The sequence below is a fragment of the Pantherophis guttatus genome, chromosome 7 (genome assembly GCF_059756535.1).
Source record: "Pantherophis guttatus breed Tessera chromosome 7, ASM5975653v1, whole genome shotgun sequence".
Lineage (NCBI taxonomy): Eukaryota > Metazoa > Chordata > Lepidosauria > Squamata > Colubridae > Pantherophis > Pantherophis guttatus.
Genome location: NC_142069.1, coordinates 33,702,994 through 33,729,318, shown reverse-complemented (window position 1 = coordinate 33,729,318; position 26,325 = coordinate 33,702,994). Strand labels below are relative to the sequence as shown.

The following is a 26,325-nucleotide window of genomic DNA, read 5'->3' as shown; positions in this document are numbered from 1 at the left end:
GCTCCCCCACTCTGAGACACCCTGTATTCTATTTCCCATCCCTTGGGGTCCACACAGTCCTTGGACCGGGTTTTGTCCTCCCCCAGGCCTTTCCCTTCCCACTGAGTCCCCACAGGGTTTGGGTCTCCTCCATACACCCTATTGCCCATCATTCACTTAACTTTTGAAGATGCCTGGAATTTGAGAGGTTTCCTCAGGACTGCACAGACCACAATTAGGAAAGCGGAAGGGAGAGATCCATCCTTTGGCCATGTCATGGCCTCCTGGAAGCAGCCACCATTTCAGCAGAATTGCAAAGAACTGTGAACACACTGAAAATGGCAGCCGCTTCTGGGAGCCAAATGCATGGCCCAGGGATGAGTGGGCTCCCTCCTTCCTGAACATGATGTCCAAAGACCTTCAAAACTTAAGTGTGCAGTGGATAATGGGTGGGTGGAGATTAGGCTCAAATCCTGCAGGGACCTAGTGGGGTGGGATGGGGGAGAGGCAGTGGGGGCACTGAAGTGTACCTGCAGTCAGTCGTAAAGGCAAATGACTATGAGGGCGCTGCAGTGGCTATAACTTTAAAATGGGGTTAAATGCAGCAGTGCAGGAAGTGATGGGCATGCCTCCACATAGCTATGTGACATCCCTTGTTTATGAGCTGCATTGGCTGCCAGTTTACCTCTGGATACCATTTGAATGTTTATTATGAGGCATAAAGCCCTACATGGGATAGGTCTGGCTATTTGAAGGACTATCTCCTCTGGTATCTATTGACTGGTCGATCCAATAGGATTGACATTTCCATATTACTTCAATTAAGGAGTGCCATCTACAGGACCCTGAAGGAGTGCACTCTCTATTGTGGTACCAGTCCTCTATCATGAGGTTTTCCTTGAAATGCAGGCTCTTTAATGGTCCAAAGAGCCTTAAAAACTTGACTCTTCTATTAACATTCTCTGTACTGCATTATATAGTTTTTCCTACATTGTCTGGGCCTTTGAATCTTTCCATGCTATACATACAACAAAAATTAGTAGTTAGTTAGCCATCTATTCTCATTTTTCCTTTTATTTTATCAACCATTTAAATTCAATATAATTATTGCCATTATAGACTTTTATAATAAGCCATTTTGTTTTGATATATCATCTGATTTGTGGTAATTTTTTCTATGAGTTTTATTATTTTAGTATTTCACATGTTGTATGTCTGTTTGGCATGGATTGGATTTCTAAATACTGTCAACAAATAATATTTCCTTAAGTTTTGACTCTCTGCTACATCACTTCACTACTGCCCATATTGATTCATTCACACAAATCATGACACTTTATACTAAGATATCTGCTTTTCCCTTTCTCTCATTCATTCTTCCTTGTGAACAGTGCTGATTCAGGGCTGCAATCTGTACTAATAAGCAGGTGGAGCAGGACATTTGAGGCAAAGGACATTAAAAATAATCAGATGGGTAGAATTTTACCACAGTCTTGTTGAAGCCATTTGATTACCCATCTCAGACCCAGCCTACTTTTGCTTTGAACATAAACTTCCCAAGCACATAAAAACATTTTTATTTTACACAATCCTTTAACTTTTAAAAAATCTTTCACAAACTCTTTATTCAGTTTTTCTGCTTTCTTTCACAGAAAAATATTAAAATACCTATGTCTTAAACCTTAGCATTTTCATATTTATCTCCTCTAAAATGGAGTTTTAGCAGATAACCAATGAAACCCAAACTGTTCCTCTTCACCGATCTACTTATTTAAACAATAGTAAAGCCAAAGAAAATATATTAGCCATGAATGAAAAGTATGTATAGATTTTCTTTCTATGTATCTTTTTTCTATTGTAGTGGGTGTCCAACAAAATTCACAGAAACACACTAAAAATAAGCACATGTTCTGTTTTTCAATTGAAAAATACATTTTCCTCAAATATAATGCAAACTTGCAGCCCAATTGCTCCATCTAGTGATTGCTAGCATTCACAACACCAATCTCTGGTAGTACTAAGGCAGCTTATCTTTGGAAACTAAAATATTTGGCATCATTGAATGTCCCAAAGGTGTTTTTTTCCAAGAGGTAACTGGACTTTTTTGTTTTTCTTTGAAGATGTTTCACTTCTCATCCAAGAAGCTTCTTCAGCTCTGACTCAGACAGAAGCTTTGGGATAACCATGATCTGGATAACTGAGAATCTCCAGACTTTTAAGCATCATTGAATGCCTATTTTAAATGTAAACCTTTATCAGGAATGGGGAGGGGGTTATGTACTAGATCTTTCTAAAACTCAGGATGGGGAAAAGGAAATTGTTCCTGAAGATCAATTCAATCAAAGATCATATAAGAAGCTGTCTAAAAGGAATAACAAATAAAAGTAGCACAAGGAGTGAGGAAATAGAATATAAAATTTCTGAATGTTAAGTAAATTGTTGCTCAAAAACATGCTTGAATTTAATCAAAGCTATATTTCTATTAAGCAGGGCACAGATAAAATGGCCTGACAGTGAAGATCTCCAAGAAAAGGATGATTCAGGGCCAAGAGTATAACAACAGAAATATATTGTGGGATAATAGAATTAGATCCATATCAGGATGAAGATAGAATAGGATTTCTGGTTGGAATAATTTCACTCTGTGTTCCTTCAGTTTGTAATGGGGAAAAATAAATCTTCTTCTGAGATTTCCTACCACTGTGAACAGCAGGTAGGTAGAAGAAAAATCTGGTTTTGATTGAAGAGACAGAAGCTTCAATTTTTCCTCTTATATGCCATAATTGTCAGTTCCCATCCACCCCCAGCTATTTATTTTATTAACATAAGCAAATATCACATCTAATTCAGCTTTCAAGAGCTGTCCTAGTTTTGATTCTAGGACTAAAAAAGCCAATTTGAATCCCTTCAATGTTTCTGAAAGACCTTTTATTGGTTTTATGGAACATGAGGCACAGAATATCATTGCAAATAGCATTCCAAGACTAAGTAATAAATTTTGAAGAAGATATGTATTTCCTAAACTCAAAGGCAATTTGTAACTTACTCTAGATAATAATAGATGAAAACAGGAAACTCTGGTCAGTGTTCTTGTAAGCTTTATAGCAAGATAGAAGAAAGAGATCCCACCTGTTTTTTAAATGAACGTACAGGTAGTCCTCAACTTAAAACAGTTCATTTAGTGACCATTTAAAGTTTCAATGACAATAACAACCAAGTTATTGACATAAGTCAATATTAAGTGACTTATAACCATTTTTCACACTTTCAACCATTGCAGCACCCCATGGTCATTTGATCAAAATTCAGACGTTTGACAATTGACTCATATTTACGATGGTTGCAATGCCCTGGTCACATGATCACTTTTTGTGACCTTCTGACAAGCAAAGTCAATGGGGAAGCCAGATTCACTTTATTGTATTACTAATTTAACAACTGCAGTGATTCACTTAGCAACTGTGGCAAGAAAGACTACCTGTACAAATGTTTAATAAGATTTAAAGATTTAAATGTTATATTCTGTGTTTCTTGTGAAACATGAAGTATTTTTTTAATACATTTAGTGCTTCTCTTTGTCTTTTATTTTAGGGGGCAACTTGATAGCAGTATTCCAGTATTTGAGAGGCTGCCACAAAGAGAAGGGGGTCAACTTATTTTCCAAAGCACTGAGGGCAGGACAAGAAACAACGGATGGAAACTAATCAAGGAGAGAAGCAACCTAGAATTAAGGAGAAACTTCCTAATAGGACAATTAACCAATGGAACAGCTTGCCATCAGAAGTTGTGGGTGCTTCATTACCAGAGTTTTTTAAGAGACTGGACAGTCACTTATCTGAAATAGTATAGGGCAGTGATGGCAAACTTTTGCCACTGAGTGCCCAAACCGAAACACACGTTCATGTGCGCATGCACCGGAGCACCAGAAACCCAAAGACCAGCTGGCCAGCACACACACATTTTTGGCCATTTTTCAGGCCAAAAACTGCCTGGGAAAATGGCCCCAAAAACAGTCTGGTTTTTGGCCATGTTTCGCCATTTTTCGGGCCATTTTCTGGCGCTCTGGCACCCATGAAGACCAACATACGTGCCAGAAACCAGAAGAGCAGCTGGTGACGGTCGCATGCCCAGAGGGCTCTGCATGCCACCTCTGGCACACGTGCCATAGGTTCGCTATCACGGGTATAGGGTCTCCTGCTTGAGTAGGGGGTTGGACTAGAAGACCTCCAAAGTCCCTTCCAGCTCTATTCTGATGATTGGATTGGATTGGATTGGATTGGATTGGATTGGATTGGATTGGATTGGATTGGATTGGATTGGATTGTAGAGAAAATATTGAAGCTCATATTTCAGGAATCCTCCTATTTTTAAAGTATTAACTATAACTTTGTTCCATATGGCAAAATGGGATGAAATTTTCAGGATTGTTTTTAGGGTTATTACGAAAAATGGGATAGAATACTAAGAAATTAAAATAATTTCAAGAAGACTGGTGAAAGTTTTACTTTGATGTTTTTTTTCTTCCTTTCTCTTTCTTTCTTTGTCTCAAATAACTTACAAACAAATTCAGATTTGCCTTTTCTTTCCTTTTTCAGGACAGCTGAAGATGCTGCAGTTATAGCCAATGAAACATATGTTTAGGCTTTTTGTGTTCTGCTCAGTTGGAATCAAAGTTGAAGGAACTATAATACAATTGGAATGGACAATAGATGAAGAGCAAATATTAGCAGCAAAGAAAAATTAATCTTTTTTTTTAACCAAGTGTGACATCTCTCCAGATCTCTTAGATACCATGAAAATACTTTTTCCTTTCCCTCTTCTGACAGAAACGACAAAAAGCCCTACTTTTTAGAACAGCAGCCATTTTAGGCTTATGGCAACTTAAGATAAATTTATCACTACATAAACTTTCATGTATCACAGTACTCAAAGAATACTGGGCATATATATTCCTGCAATATATTATTTCAATCCCGAAAGCATTGTGATTAGAGAGCTGTGATGAAACAGTTATAGTTATGGTTAAAAACTGAAACTATCAGCCACAAAATAACAGCACTCATATTCCTTCATTCCAGAATATACTTAACATAAAATACAGTACAATCTTTTTCAAATGAAACCAATTTTCCGGACACTTTGAATTCCAAATCATTAACAAAACTATAGAAGCTCTGGATCGGATATGCTTTGAATTAATATAACTCAATTAGCTGAATTTAATGCACATTCCAAATATATACTTTACATTATAAAGCAAGTATGCATGTTTTCTCGGTATTCTTCCTCTGTTCAGGTTATCAAACATTTTCAAACTATTGAAATGGAAAAGTTTATTTCTAGTGTCTTTCCATTAAAATCAAGTAAGAAGTATTATAGGAATCTGAAATAATCAGTATTATTATAAAAAGTAAACAGAGGATTTTTTTTCAGAAAACAAAGCATCCATGTATATTTTTAAGTCTCTTATTTATATTCCCTTTTTCACTCAATTACATATGAAAATTGCCAATGGCTTTTGGCCAGTAAAAGAAGTCAAAAGTGCCTTTTCACTCCCTATGGCAATTAGATCTGAGTGTTCCTTTTGGCAGGAAGAACAGGGAGCAAGCTCCCTATTGCTCTTCCTCCTCTGGTGAAATATAATGGCCCAACATGGTCTTTTCTTTGTCAAACTGTTCTTCCTGTAATAAAAGAATGATCCTTGATTTTTTTTTAAATAACATCTGATAGAGATATTTTGCTAGATGTTTTAATAGTACTGAACAAAGATTACACAGTATTCTGCAGATGATTATGTATGATTTCCAACACCAATAATCAAGATTAGATATCAGGGTAAATGTAACAGATTTTTATTCTTTTAGCTTTCTAGGTGTATCTAATCTAAAATGCACACAAGTGTTCTGAAAATAATAAATATCACACTATATTGAAGAATCATATTGGATCAAATGAATTTCCCATATTTCTCATATATTTTATTTGGAGAACATTGACTTTTGCAGCTGTAACTGGCTTGTAAAATGAGAGCATTAACTTCCTTTTAATATTATGATGCACAAGGAGGAGAATTATGTACCAATAGCGAAGAATATGCGTCAGAACTGGCACGCATTGACTACATGAAGTGTGCAAGCATTTTATCCCAATATAGAAAAGTAATGCATCTCCCTCTGTGTTGCTTGTGGTAACTTTGGCAGTCTATGGAATAATGGTAATTGCTTGTTACTGTGGAAACTAGACCTCCAGAAATATCACTAATGAGCCAGCGGGATTGGGGGAGAAATAGAAGTATGCAATCTACTGAAAACAGTCAATGTTACTGCAGAACGGAGATGGAGGACAGACTTAAGTGTAATGAAAATGTATGGACTTTACCTCAACAGTTTGATAGTATGTTCAGAAGAACAGTTTATTTAAAGTTGCTCATTCCATAAAAATTCTGGGAATTATAGTATACAATATAACAGTGAAGCAACATACTCTAGTACAAGATTTGATGTTTCAGAAAGTCTCCAGAAAATCTAGTTTCATTAAGTGACGATAATAGTGACATAATATATTTTCATATCTGTCTTCCATAACGGTTGACTACCTTGTTCCAGTTCCTCCCACCAATTTACATATACAACCTCAATATCTTCCATATCAACTTATTTCTTACCAAATTTGACGTACTCTTTATGTTGATTTTTGTTGTGCTCCAAATGTCGTATATATGTGTTTGTAATCTCTTTTGATTGTAAATTGTATTGGCTTTTCTTCTTTCTTTTTCCTCTGGTCTGTGGTCAGGTGCAAAATAAACAAACAAAATAAATACATAACTAGAGGTCATATTTAGGTGGGCTGGAGGAGATTAAAGACCATTCTTGTCCATTCTTTTCATCCATAAATTTATTGTGGCTGTACTTACAATAACCTGGCAATGCAGATATGCCCTCAGTCTAAAGATAGAAAAGTAAAAAAAATTACAAATGTGAAGAATGATCAAACACTTAAAATAATGTAGCAAATGAAATGGCTGCCCACACCTTGGCAACAAAATGCTGTTTGAAATTGTTTAATACCTTTCTTATATCTGAGAATCAGATCTCTTTCCTTTAGGGAGTTTTTTTTATCTCTGAAGTTTTTTACAGCACTATTTAGAAAGCAGCTAACATAAATATCTGAAACACAACTCAACCTAAAACATAAAAATACAATCATATTGTTCAGCCATGTCCCTAGAATTGTTTCATCGTGTACACGAAGAAAATTTCAGCAACCCCAAATATTACAAAGAAAAGGAAAAAGAATCTTGAGGGGAGCAAAGAGAGAAAAATGTAAGAGTTAAAAAAAAACTTAAAAGTTAATAAAAATTTGGTATTTTCATGTGGCATTTCATATTGATTTAACTTTTTGTGGGAAGGGTAGAAACTGAGTGGGACAGAGAATGAAATTAGTGAGAAGCTGAAATGACTATTATGCAGGTGTACTTCAAACGATATTTTCATTTTGGACAGCTAAAAAAGAAGTTATAAAAATGATACTCTTTTGCCAAAGATTTTATCAATACAGGTAGTCCTCACTTATTACTGGCAATAGGGATTGGCAACTCCATCGTGAAGTGACACTTAGTATAATGCTACATGAGAATGTTGACCTACAATGACAGTTATAGCTGCAGTTAAGCAAATCACTGTGGAGCATGAAGTACAATGTCACATGACTCTGGCTTGCAAATTTCTGCCAGTTTCCCCATTGACTTTGTTTGTCAGAAGTCATCTATGAAGGCCGCAAATAGCAATCAGATGACCGTGGTACACTCTGACCATTGTAAATGCAAAATCATGATCACATGACTGCAGGGAAGTTGCAAAGGTTACAACATCTAGGACAAGTCTTAAATTGTAATTTTTAGGGCCGCTGTAATTTCAGTCACTGAATGAGGAATACCTGTAAATGCTACTTTATAATGTATTTTTGTTTCAAAATTTTTAAGAGGGAATAGAATATTTTTATTTTATTTTGTTCATCTGTTCATTATTATTTCAATATAAATCACAGCAAACTTTCATGACTGTAGATATGATACAGAAATATTAAATAAATAGGTGACCAAACAAATAGTAAATTAACTGTAAAAAAGCTAAAGTTCAACTCCAAGAAGTTTCTACTGCTCACTTGAAACTTCTAAAGATATGGTCCCTCCTGATGTTTTTGGTAAATAAGTGGCCTCAATTATACAATAATGTCTTTGAAAGTATTTGGTACCTTAAGGTGGTAAATTATTGAGAATTATTTGCAATTATCACAATATGTAAAATTCATGATGTCACAGACATAATTTTCTATGAGCCTTATGGCTATTAACAGCTAAACATCTTTCAGCTAAATCTTTCCAGTTGATTAGGATATGGATAATCTGCATAACAAAATTCCTTTAACTGTCTTGAGCTTTAACAAAGAACACAATATACTATAAATAGCTTCTTGGCAGGATTCCAGATGCAATTTTTCATGTACTGTGGAAACATGGCTTTCCTCCATAATTCTACTCCTGATTTTCCTGTAAACTGCTTGAACATTACTGGTGGCCTAAGAATGGTGACTTTTTACTTCATCCTGTATTTATTATTTGACCATATCAAACACTGGAAATATTATTTCAGTCTACTTACTGTTTAGTAACCGACAAGCTACTGTCTAGAAGGGGCAATGAGGTATAGATCTGGGGGTTTCCTCTGTATTCCATCTTGTTTCTTCTCTTTCTTCCTTCTTTTTCTCTGAGATTGCTAGATCTTATACTTCTTCCTTCTTCCCAATTCATTTGCATCTGGACTCTCTGCTTGAAAATAGCCAGCTACGAAGTAACTTTTTCCTATTCTGTGACTTCCCATCACTCATGTTGTAGCGCGGGAATAACGAGAGGCTCAAGCAAGCTAGTGACAACAGCTCTTTAATTCAGGGTGAGACTTCAGCAAAGAAACACAGGCAACAGTCCTCTTTATATACTTTTCAGAGGCAACCATGAACCAATCAGAATTCACTGTACATTTGAATTTCCCGCACAAAATAGATACATACATAACACCCCTCCACTCCCAGAAGGCACTTATCCTATCTATTTACATATTTACATACAAAATCACGCAGGTGACCAGGGCGTGTCTTAGTTCTGGTTGACCTGCGCAGTTCAGTTGTTGGCGAGGCGTCGAGCTGGTCAGAGGGACCTCCCGTCTCTCCCGGCTCCGCCAATGGAACCTCCTGGATTTCTCCGGAGGTGTGGCTATCCCCGGCTGGGAGTGTCGACTCACTGGGGCGGCGCTGGACTCCTGGGTTGCCAGATAAGTATTCCGGCTTAGTCGGGCTTGAGGTAGCTGTGTCAGGAAAACTTTGGTAGTTAGGACTCACAGTAATTGAATTTTTGTGTTGTAACCGTTTACGCAATTGATCTATATGTCTCCTCCAAATTTTACCATGCCCTATATCAACTGTGTATGATTTTGGACCGGTAATTCCTATGATTGTTCCTTCTACCCACAATGGCCTGTTGGTGTAGTTTCTGGCAAATACTGGTGTTCCCACTTCGAATTGCCTTAGTCCTCCCCCTTCCTCCTTGAAGCCATCGGGGGAGTAATTGGGATGCAATCAATTGAGAATGCACCTTAGCTTTCGGCCCATTAAAAGCTCGGCTGGGCTGCAGCCCGAGGTGGGGCACGGGGTGGCGTGCTGTACAGCTAAGAACTCATCTATCCTAGCCTGCCAGTCCCCGGCATCGAGCCGGGAAAGAGCTTCCTTGGCCGTTCTCACAAATCTCTCTACAAGGCCATTCGAAGCCGGATGAAAAGGAGCGGATAATGCATGTCTTATGCCTAACTCGGCCAGGTAGCCCTCAAATTGAGTCGCCGTGAATTGGAGCCCATTGTCAGATACCAGGGTGTCCCGCAACCCGTGTGTTACAAACAGTTTTCTGAGTACTTTAATTACGGCCTCAGAAGTGGTAGATGGCATTAAGGCAATCTCGAGCCACTTAGAATATGCATCTACAATGATTAGAAAGTTCTGGCCGTGGAACGGGCCAGCGAAATCGATGTGAATCCTCACCCATGGTCCCTTTGGTTTTTCCCATTCCCGAACGGGAGCTATAGGAGGATCTGGGCGGGATTCCTGGCAGGGCCTGCACTTCCCCACCTACTCAGTGACGTTTTGGTCGAGATGTGGCCAGCAAACATAACTACGAGCTAGGCCTTTCATGCGAACAATACCAGGGTGTCCCTCATGCAGCATAGCTAAAACCTTGTGCCTCAACCGCGAAGGAATGACCACCCTGTCTCCCCACAATAAGCAACCCCCCAACATAGATAGTTCATTTTTCTTGTTAAAGTACAATTGAAAATCCCCACTGTCCACCTTGGTAGGCCAACCCCGCATTACCCAGCCCATTACAGTGCACAAAACAGAGTCCCTGGCAGAAGCCCTTGCCACCTCGCTTGAAGAAATGGAGCCCGGGGACACAACGTTAATGAGTAATACGGGGGCTTCCCGAGTCGGGTTGTCCAACGGTTCGGGCAAGGGGCATCGGCTGAGAGCGTCAGCATGTCCCAGAGTTCTGCCCGGCCGGTGGAGCAGTCTGTAGGAATAGGCAGCTAAGAAAATGGACCATCTGGTCATCCGGGGAGAAAGAGCAGCCGGGGTCAGTTTATCTCCAGCCAAAAGTTCCAAAAGAGGCTGGTGATCCGTAATGAGTTCAAAAATTCGGCCAAACAAGTACTCGTGAAATTTTTTGACCCCAGCTACAGCCGCTAACGCCTCCCTGTCCAGCTGGCTGTAGTTCCTTTCAGCACTAGATAAGATGCAAGAGTAATAGGTGATGGGCACCTCTAACCCGTTCGGCAGTCTATGGCTTAAAACTGCGCCTACACCAAAGGGGGAAGCATCACACACCAATACTAGAGGTAGTTCTGAATTGTATTGAATGAGTAAACTGTCCTCAGACAAAAGTTTCTTTACTGCGTCGAATGCAGCCGCTTCTTGTTTGCCCCAAACCCAGGGAGCGTTTTTTCCAAGGAGCCTGTGCAGTGGCTCTGCAATGGTGGCTTTGTGTTTTAAAAACATGGTGTAGAAATTAAGAAGCCCCAAGAAGGCCTGCAGTTCGGGCTTCGATTTAGGGGTGGGTGCGTTCTGGATGGCCCTGACTTTGCTTTCTGTGGGGTGAATGCCCGTGCCGTCGATTCGGTAGCCTAAGAATTCCACTGATGGAACCGCTATTTTGCATTTTGCTCATTTGAGTTTGAGCCCCGCTTCTCTGAATCTGGTTAGAACTTGTCTAACCCTATTCCCTAGCTGTGTCTCATCTTGGCCACTAATTAAGACGTCATCGAAATATGGAACGACTCCTGGGAGGCCTTATAGAAGGCGCTCCATGGTACTCTGGAAGAGCCCTGGAGCGATGCTAACCCCAAACTGTAGTCTAGTGCATTTAAAGGCACCTCTGTGAGTTACTATGGTCTGCGATTCTGCCGTAGCGTCATCTACTGGCAGCTGCTGGTACGCCTGCGCAAGGTCTAATTTTGCGAATAGCTTGCCAGGCCCCAGGGAGTGTAGTAGATGGTGGACGATCGGAACGGGATAGGCGCTCTGCTGCAATGCCTTATTGATCGAACACTTATAGTCAGCGCAAATTCTAATTGATCCGTCCGATTTAACTGGCATGACTATTGGGGTTTCCCACTTAGCGTGATCTACGGAAACTAACACCCCTTGTTTAATGAGTTTGTCGAGCTCTGCATCAATTTTGGGCTTTAAAGCAAATGGAACCCGTCTTGCCTTTAGCCTGATTGGCGCTACGTTGGGGTCTAAATTAAAAGAGATAGGGGTCCCCACGTACTTGCCTAGAGATCAGGGGCAGCTCTTTCTGGATCTCGCCATAGGTGACCCGGAACGTGCCCATGCCTTCTACGGGAACTCGGTTTCCCTGGTAGTCGAGGAGGCGAACTTTCTGTCGAGACAGCTGGGCTTTCTGGAACTTAGGCAGGAGCGCTTTGAGTGTTGTCCAGGACATGATTGACAGTGTAGACCCGGTGTCGATTTACATTTCGCATGGTCTGCCTTCGATTTCTACTTTTGTATAGACTTTCTCATCGTCGGTTGTGCTGGCTTGGCCGATTCTCGTGCTGTAGGTTTCCCACTTTCCCGTTTTCTCGCGCCGTCATCTTTGATTGGCTGTTTTGAACGAGCCGGTTCTGGTTGGTCGCGGTAGTCACGTGGCTTGCGACTACACGGAAATTGAGCTCTGCAAACTCGTTTTAGGTGGCCTTTCCTGTCGCAACGCCTGCAAATGGCGTCTCTGTATTTACATGATTCTCTCTCGTGATCCCCACCACAGCTGGGACAGTTCTCGTGGCGGCAGCTCTGCTCGCTTTTTCTTCTCCATGTGGAAGACGTCCTCATCCGACTCTTCCTCCGTGCTGGTTCGCGCCTCCTCTCTGTGGACGGGGGCTGTTTTCGGGCCGTCTTTGCTTGGCAGTAGCCGCTGTAGCACTTCAGAAGCTTTTGTAGATGCTTCGTGTGCTCTGGCTTCATCAAGCGCAACAGCTAGTGTTAGATCTGGCTTGGCCAGAAGACGCCTTTGTAGTCGAGTGTCTCTAATGCCACAAATCAATTGCTCGAGTAGCGCATCGTCTAGGTCTCTGTAGTCGCAATGTGTTGCGGCTTTTCGAAGTGCGGCCACATATGTGCTGACCGGTTCTCATTCCCCTTGTACACGTTGCCGGAGCTCGTAGCGCTGTACAAATTTCAAAGGAACTGGAGCGTAGTGGGCTCTCAGGTTTGCTTGAAGGACGTCCCAGGGGACCGTTTGTACTGGGGTCGGCTCGCAGAGGGACTCGGCCATCTCAAAAACGTCTGGCCCGCAGTGGCTTAAGAACAGGGCTCTTTTTCGGTTCACTGAGAGCCCTTGCATTTCGCTTGCTTCCAGGGAGCACTCGAACCTGGTCAGATACGATCCCCACTTCTCTCAGGTCGGATCAAAAGGTTTGGGCGGGACGTAGGCAGACATCACAATATGTCTCCGTAGTCCACTCGTCACCCTGGCTGGAAGTCCAAGCTTTTTTAGTTTGCTTCTTATGGCCTCAATCCCACCTTCGTCGCCAATGTTGTAGCGCGGGAATAACGAGAGGCACAAGCAAGCTAGTGACAACAGCTCTTTAATTCAGGGTGAGACTTCAGCAAAGAAACACAGGCAACAGTCCTCTTTATATACTTTTCAGAGGCAACCATGAACCAATCAGAATTCACTGTACATTTGAATTTCCCGCACAAAATAGATACATACATAACAACTCATTTCCTGTGAGAAAACTTCTTTTCTGTGAAAATTACAACGAGCTGCTTCATTAGTCCTTACTCAGTTTAAATTCCCATTTTTCAAGGACATATTGAAATTGCTTCCTCTGGCATGGTTATGGGCAATGTGAACAATTCTGTGAAATACAGAGCTCATTGTTTTCTCAAAATGCAAGCAGAAAAGTAGTAAAATTTCACCTTGTGGAAAAGTTGGAAGGATCATCATTTTTCCCATGTCTTTCAAAATGAAAATACTTCTGAAGTCCCCAAAAAACCCTCACGGACATAGGGCATGATTCAAAAGACTGGGATATTGCAAATAACAGAGCATAAGGAATGATCTGCCTAGGTCCATCCTTATATATGTAAGAGTTGGATCTCACTAAGAACACTATGATAAAATAATAGTTTCAAAAGTACATTTTAGAGGCGGTGCAATGAGCAGGTGAAGAGAAAGATCTACATTTGCATATGAATAAAATATGTGAAATGGGTAGGCAATTTGAAGAGGAAAACATGAGAATGAAACCTGAAAATATTGCCCTGATCCTAAATTTACTTCCAAAAAAAGTATGATTTCTGTTGTTACTCATGCAGAAGGAAAGATGGAACAGATCTTAACTTTATAATGAACCGTCTAGAAGACTTTGATTTGAATAATTCTGAGAGAAAAAAGTCAAACTTTCTCCATACCTAGCTTACAAAGCCCAGCATAGGGAGGTGATGCCTGAGTTGTAATAGCCTGTGTCATTTGAAAGACCAGGGCAAAATAAACAAATAAACAAGCAGCTCTCCTACATCCAAAACCATATGAGTCATCCCAGCATAGTGAAAGAATGGCAGAAAACAGAATGCAAACAAATAAAATGCCGAAAGAGTTAAATGTAAAGATTTCTTAAATTAGGCAGCAATTGGCAATTAACTTATCAGTCAGAAAGAAACTTTCAGTAGGCAGAGGATCAGTGAAATTATCTCGTGTCCTCAGAAAAGAAGAGGAAATCAATTTAACTTGAAAATGCACTATATATATATTTAGAGACAAATCGGCTTTCAACAAATTATATAACACAGAAAGGATGTGAAATATGCAAGGATATTGTGTGCCACCCAGAGTCACCCTTGGGGGAGATGGGTAGCTGTATAAATTTGAAAGAGACACAGAGAACCACTTAAGGAGACTGGGACCTAATACAGCAAACACTGCTGAAGTGTAACATGGACATTCAGAAGTGTGCCCATAAATGCCTGTGCCATTGCATTCTGGACCAATTAACAGCTTCCAAATGGTCTTCAGGAAGAGTCCTATGTAGACTTGTACTGCAGTAATATCCTCCCCTTGAGAGGTAGCAAAGATATGAGTTGACCATGAGCAGTACCTCCCAGTTTAGGCAATGAGGCAACTGGTGCCCAAAACAAATTTGTGCAAAAGCCTTCCTGGAACAAAGCTACTACCTACTCTTGGTAACAACTGTGCTGTGAATGTCAGTTCCATTAGGTAGATTAGACCAGTAGGGCAATTAATCACTGAGGTGGACTAACCAATAGGTTCAGCCACTCTGAGACAGCGAGCATCAAAGGGCAATCAGAAAATGAAATGACTGTAACGGATCATGTTGCCAACATGAAAACCATGTTGGCAACATACAAGTGCCCATTCTTATGTACTGGGCTCTCAATAAGCTGGATCACATGCATAGCCAAGAACTTCAAAGCTAACCCAGATTCCATCTGCTACTTCAAAATTGAGTATTTGAAAACTTTGGCACAGAAAAATGGGACACAGGAATCCATATGCAGTTCACAAATTAGTTTAACAAAAGGACTCCAAATCTAGTGAAGTACAGCTAAGAATTACTGTACAACCACCTACACATTCAAAGAAGAGAGTCAAGTACTAGAGAAATTAATTCAAGAACATGTGGCTTCAGTGAACAAACTTCAGGTGTTTGGAAGAGTACCTAAAATCAGACCATGATGCTGTATGAACCAGAATTGAATAATATAGCAAAAAGGAAAAACTGCTCTCTCAGAAAGATGTTATACATGCTCCAAAACACATTATTAGCAAGTGAATATTGGAGAAAAGTAGCCTACCTGCAAAATAGGATCCAACCAAGCATCCACAAATGCAATACCATTATGAGGTGTGACACGGAAGGAAACCCAACCTAAGGCTTATTAGAATGCTTGATTCTAGTGGTGCAACATCAAGCTCGGATGTATTTAACTTTTCCAGAACTAAATAGAAGACTATATTTAGGACAACACACTTAAGCATTAAGCATTAAGGACAGTAATCAAACTATATAATAATATATAGAGAACATCATATTTACACCCTTTTTCATAACAAAAACATAATAATTATTATCTTGGTGGTATAGGTTGTACTTCTTCCTATCTCTATAATATTCAGCAGATACCAGTGAAAGTTCTCCAATATTTAAAGAAAATATTATGAACAGATTTCAAGAAAAAATGCAACTTTACTCAATTTGGAGAAGAAATCTATAACCTGTACAATGGATCAAAAGTTATCTTGTAATAAAAGAAAAGTTAGTATTTGAGCTTCTACTTAAATATACATATAAACCCACTGCCCTTTATTTGGTTTTGTCAGAATTTTTAAAAATAAACATTTGAGGCATAATTCTATAGGCAGCAGCTACAAAACACCCACAAATTCTAACAGGTTACTATGGTGACAGTTCTGTGCATGGGTAGAAGATAACTGTTCTCTGTAGAAAGCTGCATTTTAAGACATAAAGCAAACATTAACTAGCAGTTTATTATCCTTTTTGTCAAATACACTTTCTATATGAATGACTATTGCCAGATAAACTACTCAGTTTGTCTGGCTAATTAAGTTCTATTTGCAAGTTGATTTATTTCAGTTAAATATACTCGTCTTCAAATTCCATCCGTCATTGAGAACAGTTTGGTAGGATATCTGATTGTCCATCTAACAGCACCAATTACCAATTCAAATTACCTGCTCTTCAGTAGAGAAATGTAAATATATAATGGCCTTAGCAGAATGTGTAATGTAATACTATATGACTCTTACAATTTCAATCATATAACTAATGAAAGACTGCAATCCATGTTCTTCTACACCCAACCTAGAGCTAATTCATGTGAATTCACAGGTAATAGTTATGGATTAAATCAGTATTTTCCTGTCCATTTTGCGATCTGAATCCTGCATGAGAAAAGCTCTGTGTAGTCTTGATTGAGTAAATTCTACGCAATCATAAATGGAGTACAGTTGAGCCAGCAGGCAATTTCACAATCACATAAGGCACGGCATGTTATCTAGTGACAAGGACATGCTGGGCTCAATCCTCAACAGGTGTAAAATGTCATATCTCAGATCAACAGATTGATTCTTCAACTATTCAAAGTGGATATTGCTATGCAGAAAGCAAAAACACAAACTGATTTTTTTCTCTCTGTTAAAGTAGCCTAGCAGGCTTCCTTTCTCCCTAAGTATTTCCTACTCAACCATATCATAGTAATACACATCCAATCCTTTTTGGATCAATGTTCCCTGCCACTGAGGTAACAGAAATACCTGATTCAACAACATGGTTTTATCTGTCTTGAAGTTGAAGCAAGGATAAGCTCTTGGTGGGAGGATAATCCACGTTTTAAACACAACACTTTCATAAGAATACAAAAGGGGAAACACCACCGCCAACTCCCTGTTGTTCTTAAAATTACAGAGGAAGCAAAGTCATCAATGCCTGCTTTGTCTCAGTGTGTCAGGAGGCTGGGGTAACAAGCAAAAAAATATATATATTTGCTTTGCTTTCTCTCTCTTCTTCATATTTTTCTCCCAACCTACTAATAAAAACCTCCCTGCTCTAGTACAGCATTTTTCACCATTACATATCAAATATATATTTCTAACATTAAAGTTATTGCTACTAAAATAGTACAATAAGGCTTTTTTGCACTGACCATAAAGAATAGTGAAAATAAACATAAATAGAAATTCTGTGATGCCAGCTTACAGAATGTAAGTTAGTAGCATTTTCCCACAGAAGTGCTATCCATGCATCCTTGAACTGACACAAAACAATGTCAGCATAGCATTTATTTTAGAACAAGGGTGTCAAACTCAAGGCCCGTGGGCTGGATCCGGCCTGCAGGGTGCTTAATTCTGCCCCACAGGGCAGCCATGGAAACAGTGAGACTGGCTCTGCCAGCGAAAATGGAGCTTGGGAGGGGCGCATGTGGCTCCCCCGGCCTTTATTTTCACTGGCAGAGGGCTTCAGGAGGCCATACAGGCTGAAAATGGGACTGACAGAGGGCTTCAGGAGGCCATCCAAGCTGAAAATAGGGCCCAGGGGGCCATGTGCCCCCCCCCCCAGGGCTCTGTTTTCACTGGCTAGTAAAACAAACTAAAAGCCAAACAAAACAAAAGGAGAAATGTTTCCTCTTTTGCATTTCAGCATCCAAGAAGGGACAGGAAAGAAGAAAGGGAAAGAGGAAAGAAAAAGGAAAAGGAAAGCTGGGAAGAGAGCAAGAAAGGAAAAAGAAGGAAAGAGGGAGGGAGGGAGGGAGGGAGGGAGGGAGGGAGGGAGGGAGGGAGGAAGGAAGGAAGGAAGGAAGGAAGGAAGGAAGGAAGGAAGGAAGGAAGGAAGGAAGGAAGGAAGGAAGGAAAGTTCTGCCTTAGCACTTGGCCACAAGCAGATGGCAAGGCTCCTCTGGAGGACAAAGGTTTGATGCTCTCTCTGGTCTCTTCTTCATCCGCTGGATCCCCCCGGCCCGGCCCACCACAGCTGCTGACACGAGTGATGTCGAGCTGGCCACACACCCTGGCCACACTCCCCAACCCCTAAGGTCAAATGCAACCCTGATGTAGCCCTCAATGAAATTGAATTTGACACCCCTGTTCTAGAGGGAAGGCCGCTCTACAATTGATCAATGTCTTAGCTTCAAAGTAACATCCCCTCCTAACTGCCCATAATTGATCTTAAGGCTCTAAGATTTAATTCTGTTTCTCACATTAAATTATGGAATAATCTGCACATTGCCACTATAAATTACTTTTATTTCTTATTTGTGTATTGCATGATAAATCATAACAGAGTAAGTTGTAGTTTTCAAGGATATCTGGTGGTACTTATTCCGATTGGCAAGGGTTGCACATTAGCATTTCTTTTATACAGTTTCTATATAATGACATGATAGACCAGCTTAATAACATGAATGAATCCTAAATTGACAAGAGATACATATGGCTATACTCCTATAATACAGATGATGCAGTAATCCTCTCGAGGATCTATACTGGAGAACTTTGAATGCCTTTGTACAGCATTGCAAGAAGGCCAACTAGAAATTAATTACTCCAAAACCAAAATAATGGCATTTGATATCAGTCCCCAAACTCTCTTGGTCTATTAATGGTAATACCACTGAACAGGTACCATGCTTTAAATACCAAGAAGTGTTCCTCTAAGCTAATAGAAATAAACAGGCTTATTATATTACACAGAGCATACATAAGACTGCAGCAACTATTTTAAAATTTCATCATTTCATACAAGGCAAGTATATAAGTACCTGTCACTAATTTTTATTTTATTTATTTTTCACATTTCTGAACTGCACATCTCCCTCAAACAGGAGACATTCTTGAAACTAACCCTATGGTCAAATTACTATATACTTACCCTTTAACTTTGCAACATTGGAATTTGTAAATCCAAATTTCTAAGAGCAATTTTCCAAGTCCCCCACTGTATGTCTAATGGAATATTATGCATGGAGGCTAGAATGGCAAGAATGTAGTCCAGAATATGGCAGACCATGTTTAATTATTAGCGGATGGTGACACTTCTTCCCATAAGCTTAACTTACCTGACATTAGAGGGCAGATTTCAAGCCATATGGAAATGAATAGTCTACCACAAGATTCTGGTCCGAGGCCTCTTACTTTTAAATTGTTTTATTTGCATAAACTTTGGCAGATTACCTAAACAGAAATCACCCTAGAATGAAGATACAAACCCCTTTACTTACTTTCTTTAGGCTAAGAATAAGCAACGACAACATTTAAGCTACACCTGTTTGACATAGACCTTTAATCCAATGCTGGCAACAACTCTCAGCTTTTCATGGCTGAATCCTGAGATAACTATGATACCAGCTACAGATCTCATACAACTAAATGTTAAGTCTGAGTAAGTGCTACCAGAATCCTGATTTTTGGCTACAGTAGACTAACATAATTGTACTCCTACAATGTCATAGGAAGGCAGTACCCAAAGCTAAACAATTAATACAAAAACTGAATACACTGTATACATCAAGAAAAAAAAGTAAATTATACTGCTTAATATTTGGGCACCCTTCCTGCAACAGTCTTCAGAAAACCATTCCATTTATGTACTCTTTTCTTAGGACACTACTATCTTATGCTTACCCCTCCAGGTTTATCTACAAAATCTAATACCACAGCAAAATCTGTACACCTGTTCCTGGAGGCATACCCATTTGGGAATCTGCTGTTGATTATTGCTTAGAAGTACCCAGAACTTAATTTTTCTCCCAGGCATCTCCATGCTGGGAGGAAAGCACTGCCTATGTGCAATGCCTCAGCTTTTGCAGATACCAGAGAAGCTGATTTCTCACTATGCCCTCTGCCTTCCATTCAACTGTTTGCAAACTGAGACAGTGGGGATGATGCAAACGAACAACAGGGCAAATTTGCTTTCTCTTGGCAATAGTTTCCATCTCCAACAGGTTGCCGTATGGAAAAGCTTAGTATCTCTTCAAATTTTCTCCCTGCTCACATTTGCTCACTTAATTGTATCTTCTTGTCCTCATCCTTTTCAGTTTTCAAATAGCTTTTATATTTACAGTTCATATGCTCATTTGCCCAATTGGCTACTTTTTCAGGGCCAGTGTTGTGATTGCAGTAAATTAACAAATGGTTAATGGGAGGGAACATAAATGGACAGAGCAAGGACAATAATTGATGCTAAACTTGGAGAATGGAAAGGAAAAAGTTACTTGTCAATTTGATCAATAAATTTGAGTGCAATGATATAGATATAGATATAGATATAGATGTAGGGATAGGTATATAGAGATACAGAGATATAGTTATAGATATATATTAGAGATATAAACTAAGAGATAGGGTGGGACAGAGCAGAATGTACAAGGGGGGATAGGATCTGCTATTTTTTTAATTTATTTATTGAATTTATATTGCCGCCTATTCGCTCATGGCGACACAAGGCAGTTTACAGAATATAAAACAACATTTAAAACAATAAAAACTAACAAAAAGAATCAAATAAATTAATATAGTACAATATAACAAAATCACTCCCCATCTCCCACCCCCCATCCCGGCAACAGCAGATCACACAAGCCATTTAATGGGCTCCATCCCGCTCTGGGTTCCCCAGGCCCACTGGCAGAATCAGATCTTCAGCACCTTCCGGAAGAGTATTAGAATGGGGGCCATTCTAATCTCTGAGGGAATGATGTTCCAGAGAGAGGGAGCCACCATCCACTTCCATTGTTCCTTGTTTTGACTCTGCCACAGATCCTTCAATGTTCCCCTGATGCTCCTTATAGTTCTTCTTGGATGGCTTCTCTTTGTTTGAATCAGCAATTGAGGGAGACATCACGTTTGATTAGTTCCAACTGTATGACTTCTGATCTACTTTCAATAATTTCAAATATGATGCCGCCAAGACTGTCTGGTTTTCAGCATTTACTTCTAGTCTTCTAATCATCTATCTGATTACTGATCAAGTTAATAGGGAGAGCAGTTTAGCAGGCAGTTTGGTGTAGAAATCAAGGAGGAAGCACTTTTTAAATTATTTATGAGAGAAGCATGAAAAAAGACAGAATTGCTCTTGTGACCAACAGGGCTTGTTCCATATTGTTGCTCACCCTGCAGAACTATGCATGACTTTGTCAAGCTTCAATGCATGACTATGCATGATTTTGTCAAGCTACACTGTTGCAACTATTATCACCTCTCAGCTTGCCAATAAACTAAGGGGGAGGGGAGGGGGGAAATTAAATGTAGGTTCCAGACATAAGGAGAGTGGGAATAAAGGATACTTCAGCCCATGGCTAAGATCCTCAGTATTTTCTCATAACAATTCTATTGCATTTAATTGGACAATGTGACCTACACCAAGATGGGGAAGGAGAATTACTATACTTTAATTATACAGGATTGTGTGGGAAATAGCCAGGGCTGGTTTTGCCTTAATTGTGCCAAAATGATGTACTCAATAAAGCTTTGCCTAAAGAAATTGGACCTTCTTGATTGTGCTTGCTCGGTTGAGTTTGTCAGTCGAAACCTTGACAGACTTAATTGGAAGATGATTGACCTCCTAGAAAAAAGACAGAGAACAGAGACACCATTACCAACTTATCACGGAAGATGACAAATTGTTTTAAATGACTCAATGACTTATGGAAAGACAATAGCCTCAAGAAGCCTTTCAGGAGATAGAAAAATGTGGGGGTGGTTGCTTTCTCAGTAGCTGGCAAACCATGCTGAGGAATGCAAACGTCAGCACAATGATCCTTAAAGACCCTTCCTCAGGAAGTGTGAGACATGAGATTTGTCACGTAAGCAGGTCACATTGTTTGCAGCAGGAAAACCATGAGCTGACCATGAGCTGTCCATATGGATAGCATACCCTATAGCATGAGCTTTGTTTAGCCAATCAACTACAAATGAACTTTGATCAATGAATCAGCTTCTGCCATGAAGACTGTAGAGATCAATAAAAGGGAGCTCCCAGAAGCTGTCCTGTGTGCCTTCCCATTAACCTTCTTCCTGCCTATGCATCTTTCTTCATCACAACAACACCTGGTGACCCCGACGTGATATCCCTCTGCACTCATTCGGCCGGACGAGCCCAGGTGCACCACAGCGAACTTTGTTCCCCAAAATACGTGAGTAGGGGGGGGAAACTGTCAGCTCCACAGAAGCTTCATGCAAAAGAGCTACAGAAAATACTTAAAGACAATGGAACAGCAGGAGTTAGGTTAAGTGCTTTAGAGCAGTTAGTAAATGAGATAGGTTGTCAATGTCCCTGGTACCCTGAGGCAGGAACCTTAGACTTGCGGGACTGGATAAAACTTAGAATTCATTTGCATTTGCCACCACGAGCACCAATTCAACATTTGTTGCTGTGGCAAAAATGTAAGGAAGCAATTGAGGTTATGGGGACTCATAAACTCAAGGCACCGTCACCATCTCTCTCTTTGCTTCCTGAGGAGGGGTCTGCTCCCCCTCCACCATATATGCAGCTGACTCTGCCGGCAGCAACTACACTGAAGACAGTGGAGTCTAGCTCCCCGACTGCACCCTTACCGATTGCTTTTTCACAGGAGCCATTTAGCGCAGTCAGAGCAGGGTTTAGGGAAGAGCAGCAAAAAGGAACCCTCACTGGGATAGAACTTGCAGAGGGTCTCCAAGCTTTTTCGGTCACAGACAGTCAATCCACAAGGGCAAGCTCAATATCAGTGGAATCCCTTGCCATATCAAATTTTGAGAGAGCTGAGGAAAGGTATCACAGAGACAGGTTTGCGTTCCACCTATACTATTGGAATGGTGGAAGGCATATCTAATGGTTATAATTTGATCCCACAAGATTGGAAGGATTTGTTTCGCATGCTTCTCACACCAGCACAGTATGTTGTTTGGGATTCAAAATATCAGAGAGAGGCAATTCATGCAGGAAACAATTCAGGAGGTTTATATATACCAGACCAACTGTACGGAGTTGATGCTTTTACTACAATACAGCAACAAGCCACAGGTACACCCCTGCCAGCTTATTCCGTGATAGGGCGTTGTGTGCTCAAAGCATTTAAGAAAGTGCCAATCTCAGGCAAACCTAGCAAGTCTTTTGCAGCAATTTGACAAAATGCTGCTGAAACATATTCTGATTTTATTGATAGATTTCAAGAAGCTATTCAGCGGCAAGTAGATGAGGAAGCTAGTGGAGAATTAATGAAAAGGCTAGCTTATGAACATGCTAATGCTGATTGCCGCCGCACATTGCAATCTGTTGTTAATAGAGGGGATTACACCTTGGCTCATATGTTGAAAGCATGCACTGATATAGGCACAAATGTTCATCAAATGGATGCCTTAGCAGCTGCCTTACAAAAAGGAAAGTTTGGCAAGCCCAAAGGTAACTGTTTTAATTGTAATAAACCTGGCCATTTTAAACAGCAGCGCAGAGCCCCTGGTGGTGGAGCCCATAAAGGCAATGGGCCAGGAGGAGGTCAAATAACTAAACCAAAAACTTTTTGCCCTAAATGTAAGAAGGGGTTTCACTGGGCAAATCAGTGCAGAAATCAGAGAAATAGTCAGGGAAACTAGAGTTCGGGCTCGCAGCAAGCCCCGGCCCAATTGCCGCCATTACTATTAAAAATTCTAAAGCAGCTACGAGAGAGAGTGCAGGAATTGATTTGATTAATCAAGAGGATAAATTCATTCCTTTCCCTGGAGTTGTTACCTTAATGTCATCACAACTGAAAGGACCATTACCTGCTAACACTGTGGGATTGGTCCTTCCTTGATCCTCCACAGGGAAAAAAGGAATTTTTGTCATCCCTGGAGTCATTGACTCGGATTATGAAGGCATAATTATGATACAATTTGAAATGAATGTGCCCATGACTTTAAAACAAGGAGATTCTTGGGCACAATTGGTAATTGTTCCATATGTAGTGCCAGCAGGAAGTAAGCAAATTAGTAGAGGAAGTGGAGGATTTGGTTCTACCAATCCTATCCGCTCCCTGCATCCTAGCATTATGGCAGTAACACAATCAATTCAAGAACAAAAACCAAAGCATATATATTTGTTAAATGGCAGATCTTTTGAAGGAGTCCTCAATTCTGGCGCAGATGTCTCTGTCATAGCCACTGACAATTGGCCCACAGATTGGCCTACTACATCACCCTCCGTGTGGGGAGTTGGAGGACCCCAAGCAGCCCGACGCAGCACCAAATGGCTTACGGTAACAGCTCTTGATGGCAAACGCACAGCCCAGTTAAAGCCAGTTATACTCCCCATTCATGTAAACCTATGGGGAAGAGATTTGATGTTGCAATTTCAAGCAAAATTAATTATTAATGATTAATAGTTACTATGTCTCGGCCTACTGCTCTCCCTTTAGTATGGCAATCTTCTACGCCTGTATGGCCTTTATTGTTCCTGAGGAACAATGGCCTTTACCGCAAGAAAAACTTATAGCCTTACATGAGTTAGTGAGAGAACAGCTAGCCGCTAACCACATTGAACCCACTACAAGTCCATTTAATACGCCAGTTTTTGTAATAAAGAAGAAATCTGGTAAATGGAGGCTTCTTCACGACCTCAAGAGCATCAATGCAATTCTACAACCAATGGGGCCACTACAATGTGGCACCCCAAATCCGAACATGATTCCTAGGGAATATCAAGTTATGATCATTGATTTAAAGGATTGTTTCTTTACCATTCCATTATGCAAAAAGGATAAGCCTCTCTTTGCCTTCACAGTTCCAGTATTAAATGCTGAACAACCCACAGAAAGATATCAATGGACTGTATTACCTCAAGGCATGTTAAATAGTCCTACTCTCTGTCAGCACTTTGTTGCGAGAGCTTTGAAGCCTTTTAGAAAAAGATATCCTCAAGCATTGGTATATCATTATATGGATGATATCTTAGTTGCTGGTCCGCAAATTTCTCCATATTGGCTAAAACATCTAACACAAGATCTGGCTACATATGGTTTGCAGATAGCACCAGAAAAAATACAGCTATAAGAACCATTTATTTATTTAGGTCACAAGTTATTACAGACATATTCACACCCACAAATTCCTCAACTAAGAATAGAGGATAAAGTTTCCTATGTTCAATTACAGCAACTTTTGGGTTCAACTAATTGGTTGCGACCATACGTAGGCCTTCCTACTAGTATGCTTAGTCCTTTGTTTGATGCATTAAAAAATAAGGAAGATCCATCTGAATTGATAACACTTACCCCAACTCAAAAAGCAGTCTTTACAAAAATTAATGAAGCATTAAAATTGGTTTGGGTAGATAGATGCCAGGAAAATATTCCCTTGATAATGATTATCATTCCAACCGCAAAACAACCTACAGCGGTATTAGCTCAGGAAATACAACAAAGAAGCAAGAGTAAGCCTTCATTATTAATAATTGAATGGCTATATCTCTCACATAGCCCAAGTCATACTATTAGTGTACCAGCACAAATGCATGCAGAATTAATTTTCAAAGGAAGAGAACGATGCAAGGTACTTATAGGTCAAGATCTTGTCAATATCATAGTCCCCTTGCCATTGAAAGATTGGGAGCGTATGGTTAGCCTCTCCTCTTCTTTACAAGCAGTGCTGACCGATTAAGTTGGGAAAATTTCTTACCATATTCCTGCAGACCCGCGCCTGCTTGCCTTTAATCAAGTAGAAATCATAGTCCAAAATGGTATCTCATTAAAACCTTTGGTGAATGCCCTCACAGTCTTCACTGATGGGGGGCCAAAGTGGGGCGCAACTGCCTGGCTTGAACATGGACACTGGGTTACGAAAATTACACCTCCGCAAAAGTCCACTCAGCATGCAGAGGTTGCAGTCGTAATTTTGGCCTTGCAAATCTTTCCAACTCAAGATCTCAATATTATTTCAGATAGCCAGTATGTCTGTCAAATTGTCACCTCTCTCCCTGGTGCATATGTTATACCATCTTTGGATGATGATCTTCTGTCCCTCTTTTTAACATTACAGCAAGTTTTGCAAATTAGAAAGAATCCAATTTACATCGCACATATTAGAAGTCATCAGTCTTTCCCAGGCATATTGTCAGAGGGAAATGCTGTTGCAGATGCTGCAACAAAGCAGCATGTTCTGTCTGTTACTCCATGGGAAAGTCATTCTATGTTTCATCAAAATGCCAAGGCTCTTGCAAAACAATTTCATATTCCTCTAGATCATGCTAGAGCAGT

The 26,325-nt window shown here is 40.2% G+C and overlaps 2 long non-coding RNA genes across 2 annotated transcripts in view; one reads left to right on the top strand and one right to left on the bottom strand.

Annotated features, from left to right (window-relative positions):
- Positions 1–4,156, top strand: part of LOC117655345 (uncharacterized) — a 96,417-nt gene extending 92,261 nt beyond the window's left edge. The window contains exon 6 of the long non-coding RNA XR_009623225.2: positions 3,571–4,156. This is a non-coding gene — a long non-coding RNA (uncharacterized LOC117655345). The remainder of the gene's footprint in view (positions 1–3,570) is intronic.
- A 16,315-nt stretch (positions 4,157–20,471) lies between these two features.
- The window catches only part of LOC117655534 (uncharacterized), a 45,026-nt gene continuing 39,172 nt past the window's right edge, over positions 20,472–26,325 (bottom strand). The window contains exon 4 of the long non-coding RNA XR_015728905.1: positions 20,472–21,680. This is a non-coding gene — a long non-coding RNA (uncharacterized LOC117655534). The remainder of the gene's footprint in view (positions 21,681–26,325) is intronic.